General features: G+C 40.3%; 1 protein-coding gene and 1 pseudogene across 1 annotated transcript in view; both read left to right on the plus strand.

Annotated features, from left to right (window-relative positions):
* Window positions 1–6,793: 6,793 nt before the first annotated feature.
* LOC140714010 (copine-3-like) overlaps window positions 6,794–21,929 on the plus strand; it is a 38,349-nt pseudogene continuing 23,213 nt past the window's right edge.
* The window catches only part of eepd1 (endonuclease/exonuclease/phosphatase family domain containing 1), a 140,643-nt gene continuing 125,629 nt past the window's right edge, over window positions 6,916–21,929 (plus strand). Inside the window, exon 1 of the mRNA XM_073024039.1 lies at window positions 6,916–7,055. The gene's annotated coding sequence lies outside the window, so the exon portion shown is untranslated. The remainder of the gene's footprint in view (window positions 7,056–21,929) is intronic.

The raw sequence follows: 21,929 nt of genomic DNA on the forward strand, positions 1-21,929 counted from the left end.
AAGAACAATTCACCCTTCTGCCCCCACATAAATAATCATCAAAATTATCAGCCTTTACCATCACCACTGGCAGTGTTCCCTAGCAACCACCAATTTGTAAGTGTTACGTTCCCCGTAACTGGGTCACTTACCAGCAAAGATAGAGAGGTCAGTTGAAGTCTGAAGGTACTATTTTTTAAACAGTATTTATTGATAAAAATAATATCGATGCAAACATACAGATAATATACGTCAATACTAAATCTAAAAGTGCGGGTATAATAATAATAAGAAATAGCTCTATCGTTGTCTAGGGGATAATGTATTGTCCGATGGAAATATAAAAGTCACTCAAGTTCATTCAAGCTGCAGCCTTTGGTTGGAGTCGAGAGAGTTTAAAACTTGCCCATTCCTTTTATGATGTCAATCCTTTGAGAGTTGTTGGGGCTGATTGCTCCTTTGTGTTAGCTAAAGCCGTTCTTCCGTGGTAAGGCCCACCAATTCCGAGGCAAATGGAAAAGGACGCACGTGGGCTTTCCACTGGCTTTCGCTATTACGCTGTTACAGGATTTCTGGCGTTTCTTCTGGTGTGTCTGAAGGGGCCGTTCCCCAGACCCTCTTTTATCCCCACTCACGGGGTCTCAGATGTCAATCAGGTCGGGATGATGCAATCCCTCAACCAACCCCTTCTGATCATTCCCTGAGGGCTTCCATGAAGTACAGTACTCAATACACAATTCAGTCTCCAAGAGACAATGGCCGTTTTCCGTGGCTTTGTATCGCTGAGGGTCAGGACATTCCAAACGTCTCTCTCTCATTTCCTGGGTCTCCTGACTCGACTTAATAGCAATCTTGCGATTCTCAAAAAGGAGGGGGCACAGGTGTAACAGTAAGAAACCATATACTTTCTTCCAATCATCTTAAAATTGTTTCCTCACATTTCCACCCTGGGGATAAGTCTGACTGTCCATTCTCTCTCTGTCTCATAACATCTTGTACACCTCTATCACATCACCCCTCATGCTCCTTCACTCCAAAGAGAAAAGTTCAATCTAATCCTTCACTACCACACAGATCTCTATCTTTCTTTCATCCATGTGCCTATCGAAGAGTCTCTTAAATGTCCTTAATGTAATTGCCTCTACCACCAACCCGGCAGTGGATTCCTTACACTGTAAAATCTTACCTCTTACATTGCCCCTATATGTCCCTCCAATCAACTTAAAATTATGCCCTCATATTAGCCATTGCCACTCTGGAAAATAGGCACTGGATGTTCACTCTGTCTTTGCCTCCTTTTATCTTGTACACCTCTATCAAGTTCTCAGGACTCTTGAACTCCATCTATTGACTAATGAAGGCTAACATATCATGTGCTTTCTGAACAACCCTATCAACCTGTGCGGCAACTTCATGTCACTAACCTAACCTACTTCCTCATCTAAGTCATGTTAAAAATCACAAAGAGCAAGGTCCCAGAACATGTCCCTGTGGAACACCACTAGTCACTGACTTCCAGGCAGAATATGTTCCATCTACTACTACCCTCTGACTTTGGGCAAGTCAAGTCTGAATCTATGCATCCAACTTTCTGCATAAGCTACCATGGCGAACCTTGTCAAATGTTTTAATAAAATCTGTATACACGAGATCTACTGATCTACCTTCATCAATTTGTTTTGTCACTGCCTCAAAGAAGTCAATCAGGCTCATGATGCATGAGTTCCCTTCACAAAGCCATGCTGATTATCCTCAATCAGACTATGCTTGTAAATCCTGTCTCTGATAATCCTCTCCGATGGTTTGCCCACTACTGATGTAAGACTCATTAGCATATAATTCCCAGAAAAATCTCTATTAGATTCTCTTGAACAAAGGTTGTGAGTGAAAGCAGATAAGAATTTGTTGTTTGTTTCATGTTTTGCTTTGAATTTTTCCTCTCAAATTCTTTGAGATTTGTATTCTGCATCTTGCATTTTTGGGTAGTAATTTCTGAATTCCATAGGATGAATTTCTATACTGTGAACAGCTGTAATGCGAGGTTTGCCTGCACATTGGAATTAGTAACCATTATTCCAACATGTCTTCAGTAATGTTGATAAGCCGATATTCCTTGGTTTTCATTGCAAATCAGGAGGTATGTGGTGGGGTGGTGCAGAACTTAGCAAATTTACAGTCAGAGAATATAGCTACAGTTTTTAAATACATTGCACAAGGGGTTCAAGAATTTTGATGGGTTATGTTGTCAAAATATTGTTACCAAAAGGGTTATCAGAAGACATTCAGTTTGTTAAAAGTACAGCACAGAAAAGTGTAGTTATTGGTGCTGCTGTAAGCAGACTCTGCAACTTGAATGTATTGGGATCGTCTAAAACCTGAGGTTCCTTGCTGCCCTCTCCTGGAAATCCCAATTAATTACACTAGTTGATTTTGTAATTTACAACCTTCAAATTAAGAGTGGAATTGGGCCTAAACATAGAAAATATGTTTTAGATCTCACTTAGTGTATATAGGTGGGTTCAGTGTGAAATTGTTTTAACTTGAAGTTTATTGCAACTTGACCAATGTGATCTTTTCTTTCTGTAGTGGCAGCTGGTGCAGTTCAAGGTCTTTCCTTTTCAGTTTAGGGTTAAATCTAGCTAGACTATGAGTTCAACGGTTATTTGAGTGGATTAAAAACAACCAGATCTGTCCTTGTACTTCAGATTTTAAAAGTCATCTTAAAAACTGTTTCTTCAATCAATCTTTTGACTATCCTTTCTAATCTCCTTTATATTGTTGAATGATCTAAGACTCATTTTTAATCTGGTTTCCAAAGTATCCTGGACTACTTTGTACTTTGAAAGCTTCAGATAAGTACAATTTATTTTGCACAGGAAGCACTTCTCCAAATATTTCTTCCTCTCTAAATTAGATGTATGTACCAAGAACGTATCAGACACACTGCACTGCAACAATCAAATCTCTGTATGATACTGAGGGGATAACTTCGAGTACAGAAACTGTCTTCCAGATTGTGCAATCTCAAATTTGCTCCACTCACAAACTGTTCAGGATTGCTTTTGACTCTGAGTCATATATCATCCTGAAGGAGACCCGGTGTCGGTATGCACATATCATTTTACACATCCATAAATGGATCCTGGAAATCTATGGGATCAAAAGAATAAGGGGCCTGGCTATGTTGAACCTTATTAATACCACACAAGTGAAATTGCTCCAGTTGACACATTTATTTTATTCACAATTAAAATTAATAAAGGACTCCCTTATTAACTTTAAATTGACTATTGAAAATTGTTTGTGCCAGGTAAAAAGTTGGCATAAGGTCTGAGCCTAATCAGTTACCATTGATGTAGCAATATAAATCTTTCAGATAAAGTTCTGTAAAATTGCTGACCCATTGCTTTATTCGCTTTTTTAAATGCCAGTTGGAATAAATCCAAAATACTATTTTTAAGTAAAGCAAAGCTCAAATTCCACTGTGAAATACTCATAAATTGCAAGAAGAGATACTACAACCAAATTAGGGTCTTTTTGTAAGGAAGCTGCAGCCTTTAAGACCATAAGATATAGGAGCAGAAGTAGGCCATTCAGCCCATCAAGTCTGCTCTGCCATTCAATCGTGGGCTGATCCAATTCTTCCAGTCATCCCCACTCTCCTCCCTTCTACTCCATACCCTTTGATGCCCTGGCTAATCAAAAACCTATCTATCTCTGCCTTAAATGCAACCAATGATTTGTCGTCCTCAGCCTGTCGTGGCAACAAATTCCACAGATTTACCACCCTCTGACTAAAGTAATTTCTCTGCATCTCTGTTCTAAATGCATGTCCTTCAATCCTGAAGTTGTGCCCTCTTGTCCTAGACTCCCCTACCATGGGAAATAACTTTGCCATATCTTATCTGTTCAGGCCTTTTAACATTCAGAATGTTTCTATGAGAACCTGAACTCCAGGGAATAGAGCCCAAGAGCTGCTAGATGTTCCTCATACAGTAACCCTTTTATTCTTGGAATCATTCTATGAATCTTCTCTGAACCCGCTCCAATGTCAGTATATCCTTTTTCAAAATAAGCCCAAAACTGCATACAATATCCAAGTGTGGTCTCATGAATGCCGTACAGAGCCTCAACATCATATCCTTGCTCTTATATTCTATACCTCTAGAAATGAATGCCAACATTGCATTTTCCTTCTTCACCACCAACTCAATCTCGAGGTTAACCTTTAGGGTATCCTGCACAAGGACTCCAAGTCCCTTTGTATCTCTGCATTTTGAATTCTCTCCCCATCTAAATAATAATCTGCCCATTTATTTCTTCCACCAAAGTGCATGACCGTACACTTTCCAACATTGTATTTCATTTGTCACTTCTTTGCCCATTCCCCTAAACTATCTTAGTCTCTCTGCAGGCTCTCTGTTTCCTCAACACTGCCTGCTCCTCCACCTATCTTTGTATCATTGGCAAATTTAGCCACAAATCCATTAATTCCATAGTCCAAATCACTGACATACTTTCCAGTCAACATTGGCCAGTTCCCCTCTCATGCCACTGTAATTTCCTTTATTCCACTGAAATACCAAAACATTGGATTTTAGTTTCTCTTTCTCAAATTTCAAAGTGAACGATCATATTCCCTAAGGGTTCCTTAACCTTAAGCTCTCTTATCACCTCCAGATCATAGCACAACACCCAACCCAGCGCAGCCGATCCCCTAGTGGGCTCAACAACAAGCTGCTCTGAAAAGCCATCCCTTAGACATTCTACAAATTCTCTCTCTTGAGGTCCGTCCTGATGAAGGGTCTTAGCATGACACGTCAACTGTTTACTCTTTTCCATAGATACTGCCTGGCCTGCTGAGTCCCTCCAGCATTCTGTCTGTGTTATTTTTATACAGAATTGGTTTATTGGTTATAGGTATTTATTATTGTAAATTGTACATGTTTGAATTCCTTACTCATAAGGCCAATCGCCACTCACAGTAGAGGTGTTAAAGTCAATTGAAACTTCGAGTGGACAGCTGATAATATTTTGAAGTTAGTAAAGACAATTGAGCCTTGTTGGATATGCTTCACATCCTCTTGTTATCTTGTCTATCTCTGGCACCCCCATTGTGTAAAGGGATGGTAAGTTTTAGAAAGACCTTTCCCAAAATGCATCACTACAGAGGATTCACACTGGCTTGAGTACACACTGCCACAGTCTATCTCATCTCTGGCAGTGTCACTTGGCTACAACTGCCCTAGACTATTGATGACTTTACTGAGACTTCCACAAGAGGACTTGAACATGTATACTGGATTAAGGTTGAAGTCAAAATAACAAACTTTTAAAAGTTATGGACATAAAAGTTCTTCACTTCTTGAAAAAGTTCATTTGTTTTTACAAGATAAGACTCAATGAGTTGTGTGCAATTGAAAAGATTCTGCATGTTTTATACACTCCAAGCGTAGAACAAGTAGGTAAATCAGACCTAGGTCATGACGTGATTGCAGGAGAGGGAGGTACAAGGGGCATAGTGTTTCTGGAGTCAGAGACGGACACTGAAAGTGGAAAGGGGGTCAATTTTGGGAGAACTGGGGTTCAGGTTTGTGATTGGAGCAACTGCATTGTTCCGCACGACTATGATTTAATGCTGTTAAAATCTCAGTTGCACCTTAGTTCCCAATGCCTAAAATTCTCTGATTTTGCCCACAGTGCAAATAATGCATCAAATATTGATATTCAGATTGAATTATTGGTTTTGACTGTAACAGCAAACTCTGAGAGGTGTGCCATGACTTGACAGCAACCAATTTATAAACTAAAAATAGTGGCTCAGAATTCCCCAGTTCATTCACTGCTTGATACTTTTACAAGTGCCTCATGTGAACCTCCCAGTAATAACTTCCCTGTCAAAGACATCTGGATCCCTGCAAGAGCCAGAATAAGCAATGCCTACCTAAAATTGATATCAGTCTAAAGCCTGTTTCTGAAAGTTAAACTGTAAATTATTTTAGAAAGATAATTTAAAATTATAATAACAGTTCACATAAAGGGTTGGGAAATCATGAAAGCTCCTGGAGCACTCTTAACCAAAGTTAGCAAATGGGACTATAGTTATCTCCAAATACAATGGAGTTGCACTTATAAAAGGTGGTTCACCTCAAGTGGGAAGTCAATTTCAACACAATTGTATATCTACAATGGGGTTACAGTTCAGGTGGGGAAATACAAACTCAAAATTCGCCACACATCTATAATTCTTCGTGTTACAAGCTGACTGCACACTGATCTGAAACACCATATGTAAACAAGGTTTCCCATTGTACAAATAATCGAGGTGCTCTTCTAACTTTTTAACGTTTCCGCTATTAGCATTTCCAATACTTGACCCGTGGGGTGGGGGGGAGGGGAGGGATAATTACTATTTAATTTAATATTTAAAGCTTACCGTATGATTGAAAACCACAGGAATTTAGAAAAATATGATTAAACTCACCTCTCGTTCTGTACACTTACAGTTCTTGGTTACATTATAGCATATTGGGCTAATAAAATTATGTCAGTTTCTGGGTGTAAGGGCGACAAATTTCTTGCACAGCACCCACTCTGCTAATGCACTTAGTCACACTTCCTGTAGAATGTACTCCACTATCATATTTATCTGCGTAGTTGAGCAGAAATTTTCAACAGTTAATATAGACTGAATATTTCACGCAGCCACCTTTCCTTTCGCAGGGAAATATTCCGAAGGTTAGCCCGACCATTCGCAACTTTGGTCATGTGTCAGACATAACCGGCGTTCCAGCTGAGGACGCACTGCCGCGGAATGTTTGTAACAGCCAGTGGAGGTGATTGGAGGACCGGCGGGAGGTTGCGGCCGCTGATTGGCCAGTGGGATCCACGGGATCCGCACGGGGACCAGCTGTCAATCACCGCGGAGGTGGCTGGAGCCGTGCAGGTAATGGAAACTCTTGGAGTTTATGTATCGATAAGCGAGACTGTACCTACCAAGTACTATAGAGTGCCGACTGTATCTGCACCCAATACAAGGTAACCTGTGTTCAACGGTCCTACTTCAAATGTTGCAGGTTAGTGTTTACTTTAAACTTGACACTTTGTCGTCAGACTGCAGCAGTTGCACAATTGCATCTGATTTACTTCTGAGAAATTGCTTAACAGACGGTTCCTTCCGATAGCAGTTACACCGTGGGAGGAAAAAAACAGACTAAGGCGCCGAAAGCACTTTAAGTGGATTGGTTCGGGTTCCTCAAGTGGATTTGCCTGGGGTAAAGACGAGTTCGGAGCTCTTTTACCGGTTTGAATACTTGTAGAGCCTCGCACGTCGTCATCATCTAAATTAATTGTTCACGGGGATGATGTATTGATTTGATGCGGTAAGGGTAGAACGAATTTCTGCAATATTAACACTGGGCATTGTTTTGCCTTAAGTTTGTTGTCTCACAATCCTCCTCCAACGAGAAGTCCCCTATACACCCTGTGGTTGAGCGGCTGCTCTAAGATGGCTAATCTTCGCATGTACTGGAGAGCGAAAACTAATATTTTGCACATCATTATGCAGCACGTTGGGCTATTTTAAATAATCTTGTTATCTCTTATTTGTTGGAACCTTTCTATGAGGGACAAAGCCTTGGTGAGTAACTGCGGTGCATCTTGAAGGGGTCAAATATTTAGTTAGGTTGGTTTTCATGCAAACGGCTTGCTTCGATAGAGGTGGTGAGAGGTTTCACTGACGCTGATGAAATGCATCGCATCACACTCCTGATCTGTGGGTTGTAGATGATGTGCAAGCAGATGGCATTAGTTTAATTTGATGTCCTGGTCAACACATATGTGTTGGGTTGAAGATCACTGTACAGTTCGTTGTTTTTCAATGAAAGGCTTTGGAGTATCAGAAAGTGCAACTTCAGGATACCCAGCTTCTGAACAAAGGAAATGGGAGGCCAATGTTTTGGGTGGAGACCTTTCACTGTCTCCTAACCTTGAGTACAGTCTGTGTGAAGTCTGCACGTTCTCCCTGTGACCTGGTGAATTTCCTCTCTTCTCATTCCAGGGACTTGCTGATTAGTTAAGGGGTTACTGTAATTTACCCCAGTGTTTAGGTAATAGTCAAAGGGATCTTATGGAACTTGAACATTAGGGAAAGAATAAGCTAGAAGGTAATGGGAAAATAAGGAATGGTGCTGGTTGGATTGCTTTAGGGCCTAGTACAGTCTTAATGGCCTCCTCTGTTGTAATAAGAAAATAAACTGCTTTGATGATGTGTGAGAGATCAGCTGAGCATGTTTCTTAACAGTGGTGACCCCAGGATGTTGATTGTGATAATAATGTCTGAATGTCAGTGGTGATGCACTAGCCTTCTCTGTCCTGGTCTGATGGAAGTGTAGGTTGGAGAACTACACTTTAGAATTTTAAATAATTGTTTCCAACACTACCTTCTGTGGTCCTGTAGCCGCCAGTATTTGGTTCAGGGCGGTGTGCCTCATGTAAATCTAGGTACTCATTTTGCATGAATTTCAGAGGGTTTGGCTACTGTTGAGCACAATCAGGTTGTTGTGTAGTGGTGATCAGAGTCTAGAACTCTAGTTGGTTCCGTAACTTGAGCATAGTTACTCCAGCTACACGAGTAACAAAAGCCGAACTTGCTCAGATTGGAGAAATGGGATCAGCACTTTTAAACACAGAAAAGACAATGAGACCTAAACAGATAGTGATGGATTGGAGAATGGTGGAGTGGGTGACTACAGTGTAGATCCTGAAGATGAGCCAGTGTCAGTGGATAAAGTTATTTAGAGTTATATGCAAGTAATGAGGAAGAGAGAATCAATGGTCAATCCTTTGATAGTTTCGGTGGTAATTTGGAAATTGAACTTAGTGTCAGTGCCAAAAGATATGGCTGCATCACTGAGTGAATGTGAAAGACTTGCTTTTGATGTCCTAGCTCAGACAATAAGGTAATAAAGATCAGCAATTCAGTGCACATGTGTGAATGGTCAGTGGTCACACTGCATGCAGTCATAAATAAGAAATTTTAAACTTGTCACTGAAAGATAGGATTGCTATAATACAACTTGAGGCCTTTGCTAACATAGTTCTTGGTTCTGCAGAGCCACTGAATTTGGAAATATGGAAAGAAAATGATTGAAGTTGAGATGTTTCACCTGAAGGTAGTAATTTGCATGCAGGCATTCTTCAAATTATCTTTTTCAGTTGTTTGCTTTTTAAAACTAATATGGTCAGAATATGTCCTGTGGTTCCCATCTTTCACAATGAGCTATAGAAGTTCCAATGTCCCTTGTTAAATCATACTTGTTGCAGTTTGTGATGATAAGGTATTTGAAGTTGAAAGGTGAGGACATAAATCTCATTTCGGGCACACAATACAAAATACCTCACTCAAGATTTTTGACATTTTCCTTTGTTGAGAATTCTTTTTTAAATGCCTGAGTGGCAAGTTAAAAAAATTCTCATTTACAATGGCATGCAGCGTGGCAACAGACTATTCATACATGCTGATTTTTCACTCCATTGAATTGTTGAAATAGATAAGTTTTATGAAAGCTGAGACAATGACACTGACTCCCCTACAGATTTGCAGTACATCTTTCTGATGACACATCCATGCTATTAAAAGAAAATTCAAAGTTCCAAGTAAATTTATTATCAAAGTATGTATATATTACTTTGAGATTCATTTTCTGAAGCAGTTGACAAGTGCCATCATTTATGCACTACATATTTTCCTGTGCTGATTTTGATGTCCTGATTGGACTGCCACTTTCATGGCTTTGACCCCTCTGTGACTCAGATAGTAGCAAAAGGCAGTGCCTTCTGTAAAATATTGCTCAAATCTGGGATTATTCTTCTGGATTGTAGGTAGGGCACTTGTCTACAGTCATTAGTCCTTTCTTTTCTAGCAATTCTCAATGACAATGTTATATCACAGCACCATTTTAGAAATCTGAGAAGTTTTGTGCTGGTGTTTCAGTCCAAAAGCTTTTGAAATCAGGTTAATTGTTATTGAATTGACTTTATCACTTACATCCTTTATATACAGGAGAAGGAAAACTCTGTAAGCTATGTCTCTGTCTAAATGTGCAATGTGCAATTATAGTAATTTATAATAAATAGTATGTACAACAAGATAGTCAGTATAACATAGAACTGCAGTTGCTTCAGCATAAGCTAATCAGTCTGATGGCCTGGTGGAAGAAGCTGTCCCGGAGCCTGTTGGTCCTGGCTGTTATCCCGTGGTACCATTTCCTGGGTGGTAGCAGCTAGAAGCGACACAGTCATTAATGCAGATAATGGGATTATTTAAGACAATAAGACATAGGAGCAGAGTTAGGTCATTTGGCCCATTGAGTCTGCTCTGCCATTTCATCATGGCTGCTCCATTTCGCTCTCAAAACCATTCTCCTGCCTTCTTCCCATAGCCCTCATTCCCTGATTAAGAATCTGTCACATGTGCACAGTGACCTGGCCTCCACAGCCACCTGCGACAATGAGTTCCGCAGATTCACCACCCTCTGGTTAGAGAAATTCCTCCTCCTCTCTGTTCTAAATAGACATCCCCCTATTCTGAGGGAGTGACCTTTGGTCCCCCACCATAGGAAATATCTTCTTCACATCGACTCTATCTCGGCCTTTCTGCATTCGAAAGGTTTCAATGAGATCCCTCCTCATTCTTCCAAATTCCAGTGAGTAAATGTCCAGAGCCATCAATTTTGCTCCTACGATAAGCCTTTCATTCTCAGTAGCATTCTCATGAACCTCCTCTGAACCCTCTCCAATGTCAGCACAGCCTTTCTTAAATAAGGGGCTCCAAATTGCTCATGGTACTCCAAGTGATGCCTCCCCAATGCCTCAAAGTCTCAGCATTATATCCTTGCATTTATATTCTAGTTCTCTTCAAATGAATGCTTACAATGCATTTGCTTTCCTCACCACCAACTCAACCTGTAAATTAACCTTTAGGGAATCCCTGTGCACCACCGAAGTTTGAATTTTCTCTCTGTTTAGAAAATTATCTCTGCTTTTATTCCTTCTTACCAAAGTGCTTGAGCATACACTTCCTGACACTGTATTCCATTTGCTGCTTCTTTGCCCGTTTTCCTAATCTGACCCAGTCATTATTCTGCAGTTTCCCTGCTTCCCCAACACTACCTGCCCCCCACCTATCTTCATATGCAGTCTTGGCCACAAAGCCATCAATTCCATCATTAAATAGTTGATGTACAATGTAAAAACAAGCGGTCCAAAACTGACCCCTGGAGTACACCACTAGTCACTGGCAGCCAATCAGTAAAGATACCCTTTGTCCCCTGCCAATCAGCCAATGCTTTAACCATGCTAGTATCTTTTCTGTGATACCATGGGCTCTTATCTTGTTAAACAGCCTCATGTGCTGTACCTTGTCAAAGGCCATCTGAAAATCCAAGTACACAATATCCACCAATTCTCCTTTGTCTATCCTGCTTGTTTTTTCCTCAAAGGATTCCAACAGAATTTTCAGGCAAGATTTTCACTTAAGGAAACCATGCTGACTATGACCTGTTTTATCATGTGCCTTCAAGTACCCTGAAACCTTATCCTTAACAATAGACTCCAACATTTTCCCAACCACTGAGGTTAGGTTAATAATTTCCTTTCTTCTGCCTCCCTCCCTTCTTGAAGAGTTGAGTGACATTTGCATTTTCCAGTCCTCCAGAATTTAGAATCAAGTGATTCTTGAAAGATCATTACTAATGCTTCCACAATTTCTTCAGGTACCTCTTTCGGAACCCTTGGGGTAGGTCATCTGGTTCAAGTGACTTGTGTACCTTCAGACCTTCCAGTTTCCCAAGTACTTTCTCCCTGAGACTAACAACTACACTCACTTATGCCCTGTGACACTCTTGAACTTCTGGCATACTGTTAGTGTCTTCAACTGTGAAGACTGATGCAAAATACTTACTCAGTTCATCTGCCAGTTCCTTGTCCTGTATTACTACCTCTCCAGCATAATCTTCAAGCAGTCCAATATCTACTCTCTCCTCTCTTTTACTCATATATATCTGAAAAAGCTTTTGGTATCCTCTTTGATATTGTTGGCTAACTTACCTTCATATTTTGTCTTTTCCCTCCTCTTATGGTTTCTCACTTGCCTTTTGTTTGTTTTTAAAAGTTTCCCAATCCTCTAACTTCCCACTAATCTTTGCTCTAGTATATTTTCTCTCTTTTGCTTTTTTGTTGGTTTGACTTTGCTTGTCAACCACAGTTGTGTGATCCTGCCTTTAGAATACTTTATGATATATCAGTGCTGCCAATCTACCCTTCTGAATTGATCCTAGAAACTCCAGCCTTTGCTGTTTTGCCATCATCCCTGGCAGTTTCCCCTTTCAAGCAACTTTGGCTAGCTCCCCTCTCATGTCTCTGTAATTTCTTTTACTCCACTGTAATATTGATACGTCTGACTCTGCTGCCTCACAGATTGCCAGGTGAATATTATCATTTTATGATCACTACCTCCCAAGGGTTCCTTTACCTAAAGCTGTGTAATCAATTCTGGTTCATTACACTACACCCAATCCAGAATAGCTGATCCCCTAGTGTGCTGAACCACAAGCTGCTGTAAAAAGCCATCTTGTAGGCACACTACAAATTCTCTCTTGGGATCTAGCACTAACCTGATTTTTCCCAATCAACCTGCATATTGAAATCCCCCTTTGCTATTGTCCTTTGGACATGTCTTTTCTATCTTTGTAACCCACATCCTGGCTACTGCCTTGAGGCCTGTATATAACTCCACCAGGGTTTTTTTTACCCTTGCAGTTTCTTAACTCTGTTCACAAAGATTCAACACCTTCTAAGGATTTGATTTCATTTTTTTACCAACAGAGCCCCATTGCCTACCTGCCTGTCCTTTTGATACAATGTGTATCCTTGGACGTTAAGCTCCCAGTTATAACCTCTCTCAGCCACAACTTGGTGATGTCCAAATGTTATACCTGCCGATCTGTAACTGCGCTGTAAGATCATCAACCTTATTCTGAATACTGTATGCATTCAAATATAACACCTTCAGTCGTGTATTCATCGTCCTTTTCAATTTTGTCCCCATTTTACACTGCAGTTCATCCTGCTGACTCCAATTTTGCCCTATCAGCTGCCTGTCCTGATGGTCTGACTACACTCTGCCACTGGCTTGTAAATCAACAGTCCTATCACTCTGGTTCCCTTCCCCCTGCCAAATTAGTTCAAATCCTCCACTATAGCTCCGACAAACCTGGCAGGAAGGATATTGGTTCCCCCCTCGGGTTCAGGTGTAACCTGTCCCTTTGGTACCAGTCATACCTTCCACAGGAGAGATTCCAATGATCCAGAAATGTGAAACCCTGCCCCCTCCACCAGTTTCTCAGTCACACCTTCATCTGCCAAATCATCCTATTCTTACTGTCACTGGCGTTTGCCACAGGCGGCAATCCAGGGATTGCTACCCTGCTCTTCATCTTTCTACCTAGCTCCCCAAATTCTTTTTTCAGGATCTCCTCATTTTTCCTACCTAACTCTCTAACTCGGCAGTAATTTTGGTATTTGCAAAATACATAATAGTTGCTTTCTATTCTAATGGGTAAAATGGAAAAAGCAATGTCATTAGATTGACTACCCTTATAATATGTACTGTACTGTAGCATCGGGGATGAGCATCCCTTCAGAAAATTCAAGCCACTGTTTCATGACCGTTCTTGTCTCTTCTCATAATATAATGTGCAAAAGCACACTGAGGGAAAAGTACAGATATCCATATAATTTTAATAAGTTTTGTTGTTTTTAACTTCTCTCTGTTCAATCTGAGATGTACATTGTCGAAACCATGTTGAATCGAGTACTCCAGCAAGGGCATTATTACACTTCACAATGGAACTTGGGCTCTACAACACAACTCAACTCCTTTGGTCAAATTAAGAATTACAATTTTGAATACATGGTTTGGTGGACGGGAAAGGGGGAGACTTGACCAGACAGGTGACAGAGAAAGCTGGCTTCTGTCTCGGCAGCAGTGTGGGAAATGCTCAGCAGAACAGGCAGCATCAGCATGGATTTGAACTGCACAGTGAAAAGTTGGGATGATGCTAACTAGATCTGAGCAGTATTCCAATTAGGTGAAAGAAGGCGTGGTGCTCTTTTCAGGAGAGTAGCAAATATCGTTCAATGGTCAACATGTCCTTTAGTTATCTCTGCCTTTTGTGTGTGCATATGATCTTGCTAAATTGGCCCATTTGGGACTGAAGTAGAAGGTGCGATGTTCCTGTCAAAAAACCCCACCAAATGTTAGTAGTTCCAGTCATGGTCAGATTGATCTCTCTTTGACACTAGGTTTTTATAAATAAAACGTCAAAGGCGTCTTAAGTTTAAGGAAAACCATAGCAACTAGCTTTATTGTCAACCAAACGCAGAACATCAAGTTCAGTAGCAACATTCACATCAATAGGTCATCACATCAAACATAGCCTCTTAATTTGAACCCCAACTCAATGTCAGAGCTTGTGAGTTACGCACATGTTTCCACCATTACATAACTCTACAATGGGCCTGACAGTGCTCTGAGGCTGAAACCACAGTAGTGTTTGTGTATGAGTAAAGGGGCCGTTGGAGTTTTGATGCTATTGCACTGATGTTATTGTCGCCTGTGTTGAATATTGTGGACTTGCTGTGTTGACACCAGAATGTATAGTGACTCTTGGGGGCTACCCCAGTGCATCCTTGGGTTGAGTTGGTTGCTAATGCAAACAACACATTTCACTATGTTTGATGTATATATGATAAATGAATCTGAATCTATAATGCTGATGGTGATATGTGAATATGTCCTTAATGTTAACAAGTGCTCTGTATGATGCAGCATCTTGTATTGGTTGCCTGATGAAATGAATCTCACCAATTCAACATATTAACAGAAAACAGTATGCATTATTTTTACCTTAACTTGGAAGAAGCCTCTTACAGGGATAAAGTCACAGAAATTAGTTAGCAAGCTCGCAAATTTGCACTGAAGTGCCAGACTAGATTATGAAATGCAGTTCAAACCCATGCTTTTCTTGCACCTTTGAGTATTTTCAGCATTTTCCCATTTTATTTGTCATGATGGTTTCCCTGTTTATGCTTCTCTTTTATAAAGACGTAACATTATCACAGACTGGTTAAAGGTTTTAAAATTTGTAAAATAATTTTGCCCAACTTGCATCTTCAGTTTACTAATCTTGAGAAACACACAGTCAAGATTAGTTTCTTGAATCTTCATGCACCAAGCAGTATGTTAATATTTTCTTGAGCTATTTTTCAGTAGTGATGGTAAAGGTGAACAAACCATTGAGATCTGTTTAATCCTCTGTTTGACTTGAAATTCTCATGGTGCATTTTGTTTACTTTGCAAAGTTCAGTTTTTTTCCCCCTCAACAATTAATCACGTCCTGATCAGAAGGCCAACTGTGAAACCATCAATTGAAATCTGGCTTTTCCAAAACTACCACGCCTTGCCTATGCTGGTAAGGATTTGACTGGCTCTAATTCATTGTCAATACAATGAAATAAAGTTCATTTGCAGCATGTAAGATATCTTACTACGCCTGTGTAATATACATCTCCTCTATACAAAAAGATACACTTGCAATAAAGGCCAAAATATTGTTTTCCTTCCTAATCGTTCGGTTATCTGCATATTAATTTCTAATGTGTATGTATAAGAACATATGAATATCAATATTTTAAAAATTATACTTCATGCCGTCATTGAAATCATTGATATTGATTATAGAAACATAGAAAATAGGTGCAGGAGTAGGCCATTCGGCCCTTCGAGCCTGCACCGCCATTCAGTATGATCATGGCTGATCATCCAACTCAGAACCCTGTACCTGCTTTCTCTCCATACTCCCTGATCCCTTTAGCCACAAGGCCCACATCTAACTTCCTCTTAAATATAGCCAATGAACCAGCCTCAACTGTTTCCTGTGGCAGAGAATTCCACAGATTCACCACTCTCTGTGTGAAGAAGTTTTTCCTCATCTCGGTCCTAAAAGGCTTCCCCTTTATCCTTAAACTGTGACCCTTTGTTCTAGACTTCCCCAACATTGGGAACAATCTTCCTGCATCTAGCCTGTCCAATCCCTTTAGAATTTTATATGTTGCAATAAGATCCCCCTTCAATCTTCTAAATTCCAGTGAGTATAAGCCTAGTCGATCCAGTCTTTCTTCATATGAAAGTCCTGCCATCCCAGGAATCAATCTGGTGAACCTTCTTTGTACTCCCTCTATGGCAAGAATGTCTTTCCTCAGATTAGGGGACCAAAACTGCACACAATATTCTAGGTGTGGTCTCACCAAGGCCTTGTACAACTGCAGTAGAACCTCCCTGCTCCTGTACTCAAATCCTTTTGCTATGAATGCCAACATACCATTTGCCTTTTTCACCGCCTGCGGTACCTGCATGCCCAGCTTCAATGACTGGTGTACAATGACACCCAGGTCTCGTTGCACCTCCCCTTTTCCTAATCGGCCACTGTTCAGATAATAATCTGTTCCCCTGTTCTTGCAATCAAAGTGGATAACCTCACATTTATCCACATTAAATTGCATCTGCCATGAATTTGCCCTCTCACGTAACCTATCCAAGTCACCCTGCATCCTCTTAGCATCCTCCTCACAGCTAACACCACTGCCCAGCTTCGTGTCATCCGCAAACTTGGAGATGCTGCATTTAATTCCCTTGTCTAAATCATTAATATATATTGTAAGCAACTGGGGTCCCAGCACTGAGCCTTGTGGTACCCCACTAGTCACTGCCTGCCATTCTGAAAAGGTCCCGTTTACTCCCACTCTTTGCTTCCTGTCTGCCAACCAATTCTCTATCCACATCAATACCGTACCCCCAGTACCGTGTGCTTTAAGTTTGCACACTAATCTCCTGTGTGGGACCTTGTCAAAAGCCTTTTGAAAATCTAAATATACCACATCCACTGGCTCTCCCCTATCCACTCTACTAGTTACATTTTCAAAAATTTTTATTAGATTTGTCAGACATGATTTTCCTTTCACAAATTCATGCTGACTTTGTCCGATGATTTCACCTCTTTCCAAATGTGCTGTTATCACATCTTTGATAACCGACTCTAGCATATTCCCCACCACCGATGGCAGACTAACCGGTCTATAATTCCCTGGTTTTTCTCTCCCTCCTTTTTTAAAAAGTGGGGTTACATTAGCCACCCTCCAATCCTCAGGAACTAATCCAGAATCTAAGGAGTTTTGAAAAATTATCACTAATGCATCCACTATTTCTTGGGCTACTTCCTCAAGCACTCTGGGATGCAGACCATCTGGCCCTGGGGATTTATCTGCCTTTAATCCCTTCAATTTACCTAACACTACTTCCCTACTAACATGTATTTCCCTCAGTTCCTCCATCTCACTAGCCCCTCGGTCCCTTACTATTTCCGGAAGATTATTTATGTCCTCCTTAGTGAAGACAGAACCAAAGTAGTTATTCAATATATAAATAGCTGGGGTCCACCCTTGTAGCAACCAACCCTCCCAACCCAAAATGAAGTGTTTGTTTATATTTTATTTATGTTAATGAGTCAACACTACTCCATTATCCCAAGTTGATGCTTTCTAATTTTGCCTAATAACCTCCAGTGTGTCACACGATCAAAAGCTTGCTGATGGTCTAAATATGCCACATCAACTGGTTCACCCTTATTTAATCTGCATGTTATAACATCCTTTCATTTGTCCGTGCTAGCTTTTTCTTCATCCGATTACTTATTTTTCCACATGCCCTATTACCATGTCTTTTCAACAGACACAAAATGCTGGAGGAACTCAGCAGGCCAGGCAGCATCTATAGACAAAGTACCGTCAACATTTCAGGCCGAAACGTCAACTGTACTTTTTTTCTATAGATGCTGCTGAGTTCCTCCAGCATTTTGTGTGTGTTGCTCGGATTTCCAGCATCTGCAGATTTTCTCTTGTTTGTACCATGTCTTATTAATAGGTTTAAGTCATTTTCTTCATACAAGTGCCAGGCTAACTGTAATTCCTTGTTTTTTTTTCTCTCTCTCCTACTTTCCTTAAATAGTGTGATTAAATTTTGCCTCCTTGTAATCTAGTGGAACTGTTCTACTATTTGTTATTTTGCAAAGTAACCTTTGACTAGGAAGGCTCGGTCTCTGTCTACATAACTTGATGGTTCTACTATTGAGATGTAGCTCAATGCCTTCCTATCAGTGCCAAACAATGAAAAGATTAATGATTTCTTTATATGCAATAAAGTTCTGATTTTTAAGCAGTCAGATATTAACTGAAGTTCTTTTGTGTTCTGCTAACACGTGGCTGGTGGTGCCAAGCTTGTGTGCCAGGACTTTGAAATAAATTATTAAACTTAGTATTTTGGTCAGTCTGGGGAGATGCCTTTGTAATCTAAAACTCTATTTTCAGTTTGGGAAGGCAAAGCACATAAAGGAGAAAAACATAGTTGGTTGAATCAAAATAATAAGTTAGTAAGCAGTTCTAAATAGTAATAGAGGTAGCTTTGATCACGAAAGGAAGCTGTGTTGAGTCAGTTTGAAATCTAGTTTAGTCACAGTTTGCATCCAGTTCTTGTTACTTGCTTTGAGAAAGATATGAATACCCTAGCATGTTGCTGGAGTAGTTCCAGGGGTATTGTTAAATGCTGAATTGTTGTCAGGGCAAAGGAGGTTAACAGATTTCGTAGAACTGCACATGATCATGATGTCTTGAGATGGGGAGGGTGGTGGGAAACTGTTCCATTAGCCAATAATTCAGAAACAACTTGATGCAGTTTTAAAGATTTGGGGCAATATATAGTACTGTAGTAGTTTTGTATATTGCACTGTTCTGCTGCAAAAAGAAAGTTAATTTCATGACATAGATGAGTGATGTTAAACCTGATTCTGATACAAGTCTCTTTTGTGGACCATGAGTGGGAAGGGGTCAGGGAGAGGTGAATCATGGTAGGGAAAAGGAGAAGGGAGTGGGAGGCATTGGAGAGATGTTCTGTAATGATCAATAAACCAATTGCTTGAATCAAATGACCTTGCCTTGTGTTTCAGGGTTGGGTATGTCTGCACCCATACCACCACTCCCCCCTTCTCTTTTACCTGTCTTGCACCTCCCCCACAGCACTCCGCCTTTCCCATTCCCATCATCTCAGTCTCTGCTCCACATTGACAATGCAGTACTGTGCAAAGCTCTTGGGCACCCCTGCTATATACTGTATATGTGCCTAAAACTCTTGCCCAGAACTGTATATGGAGTATAATCATGAGCTTCAATTTTGCTTTCTGTAGTGATAGTGGAAACAGAATCAATTAAAACTTTCAATAGAGAATTGGATGGATGTTTGAGGAAAAGTCATTTGCATGGCTTGGAAACAAGTAGGGTATAGGATTAGCAGAATTGCTTTATCATGAGCAGTTATAGATGTTGGATCAAAATGCCTTTTGTTCTGGAATAAGCGGAAAGTGCAAAACTAAATCCTTAAAACAAAGAAGTTAAATTTATTCATTTATTGACATCCAGCGCCCTTCAAGCAGCCCTGCCCCCCATTTAATCCTAGCCCAATCATGGGACAATTTGCAATAACGAATTAACCTACCAACTGGTAGGTTAATTCTTTGGACTGTGAGAGGAAACCAGAACACCCGGAGGAGACCCACGCAGTCGCGGGGAGAATATACAAGTTCCTTACAGACAGCAGTGGGAATGGAACCTGGGTGGCTGGTACGGTAAAACCAAGTGCTAACTGCTGCACTGCCCAGTTAGTCAGCTTCTATGGTAAATGCTTTCATCTTGTCAGAACAATCATGAGACAGTAACTTCCGTGCAAAAGTTGCTGCAACAATCTGATTATTGATGTTTACACATGTATGGCACCACAAAAGTTAAGCCTATTGGGGGGAAAACGTATATTTTGACAGATATAACATTTGCGGTGTGTGGTTTGAGGGTACATACAATGTAGGAGGAGATTCTTTTACACGATATGGTGATATTGCGAAATGCTTAATTCAGTTTAGTGATTGAAGGTGAACCAATGCAGTATTAAAGACTATATTAGTTGGCTGAAGGATGGAGCAAAAACGACATTTGGGATTGATGGCAGGCAGGATGGGTTAAGGACGAACTCTTGTGTTAAGCACCAGTGGAGAGCAATAGTTTTCATACACTCAGTGGCCACTTTATGTGCACCTGCTGATGAATGCAAATATCTAATCAGCCAGTCGTGCATGAAAGCAAGCAGATCCGGTCAAGAAGTTCATTTGTTGTTCAGATCAGACATCAGAATGGGGAAGAATGTAACTTTGACCATGGAATGATTTTTGGTGGTGCCAGATGGGTGGTTTGAGTATCTCAGAAACTGCTGATCTCCTGGGATTTTTACGCCCAGCAGACTCTAGAGTTTACAGAGAATGGTGCAAAGAAAAACCACAGCAAAAAAAATTCATCAAGTGGGTGGTAGTTCTGTGGGTGAAATGATTTGTTTATGAGGAAGGTCAGAGGAGAATGGCCAGACTGTTTCAAGCTGACAGGAAGACAACAGTAACTCAAATAACCACACATGAAGTGTGTAGAGGATCATCTCTGAATGCACAAGAAGTTGAACATTGAAGTGGATGGGTTATTGCAGCAGAAGACAGTGAACATGCATTTGGCCATTTTACTAGGTACTGGAGGTACATAGTAAAGTAGTCACTGAATGTATTTCATTGTTGTAGCCTTGGTCTTTGGAGCATGTGTATCTAAGGCAGTCTATCAGCATGCATTGGTGAAAGTATGGAGGTATAAGGTGTTAGCGTTATCGTACAACAGTGATACAGATTTGCTTGTAGAAAATGTGTGATGGCAACTTGCAAATCATACAACTTGGAATTGAGATCAACTTTGTTTGGAATTCCTCATAAGTGGCAAGAAAATTGTGCCAGGGAAATTGATATTCAGGCTGAGTACCCCTTATCCAAAATTCCAAAATCTTTAAAACCCCCAAAATCCAAATTTTGAGTGCTGGCATGAGGTCACAAATGGAAAATTCCACAAGGTACTGGGAAGGTTCCCGGGGACACACAGCTCTCTGCATGCCAAAGACCGGTCTGAGAAGTGAACTCACATACATACTGAATAGAAGTTAATGAAGAATAGAAAAACACTGCTTAAAAGCAAAAAAAATCTTGATCGTGTATTGAAATGGTCAGTGTTAGAGTGAACATATGCCGGTTAACGGTATGTTGATCATGAAATAAAGAAAGATTCAGCAAGCTGGTGCCAGAAATTTAAGAAAAGTCACAACATTAAGGTTTTAAAGCGTCTGCTGATAGTGAAGAAGCAGAGAAATTACTGAGTTTGCCAAGATCGTCACTGAAAATCTAATACCAGAACGTGTCGACAATAGTAATTGTTTTTATACCTTTGATAAAACCTAAAAAAATACAGATAGTGTACTGTAACCTTTTAATCAAAACACGCATCGTAGGTGGAGACTGCCGTTGTTTGTTGTGCTCAACAGTTGATTCAGGTATTCTGATGCTGTTGTGCTGTATTTGTTTCCCTACACACGTTATTCTTTCATTATTTTAATGATATGTAGTAATTTCATGTAATGATATGTAATAATGTGTGTGATGAACAAAGACTGCTTACTGAATCAGAGATTATGGTGATCTCAAGCTATCTCATCATATATTCCAAAATCTGAAATGCATCCAGCATTTTGGATAAGGGGTATTCAACCTGTATTAGTGTTCTATTCAGACAGTGGAAGTCCAAAACCTTGGGAAGTATTTTGAGCTTTAGTTTTTTCTGATGTCCAGAAGTCCCATTACATTCTTTTGCCCATATTCTGCAGACTTCTTCTTGATATTGTACCATTGGTGGTGAGTGATTGCTAT

This window comes from Hemitrygon akajei, chromosome 20 (assembly GCF_048418815.1).
Source record: "Hemitrygon akajei chromosome 20, sHemAka1.3, whole genome shotgun sequence".
NCBI lineage: Eukaryota > Metazoa > Chordata > Chondrichthyes > Myliobatiformes > Dasyatidae > Hemitrygon > Hemitrygon akajei.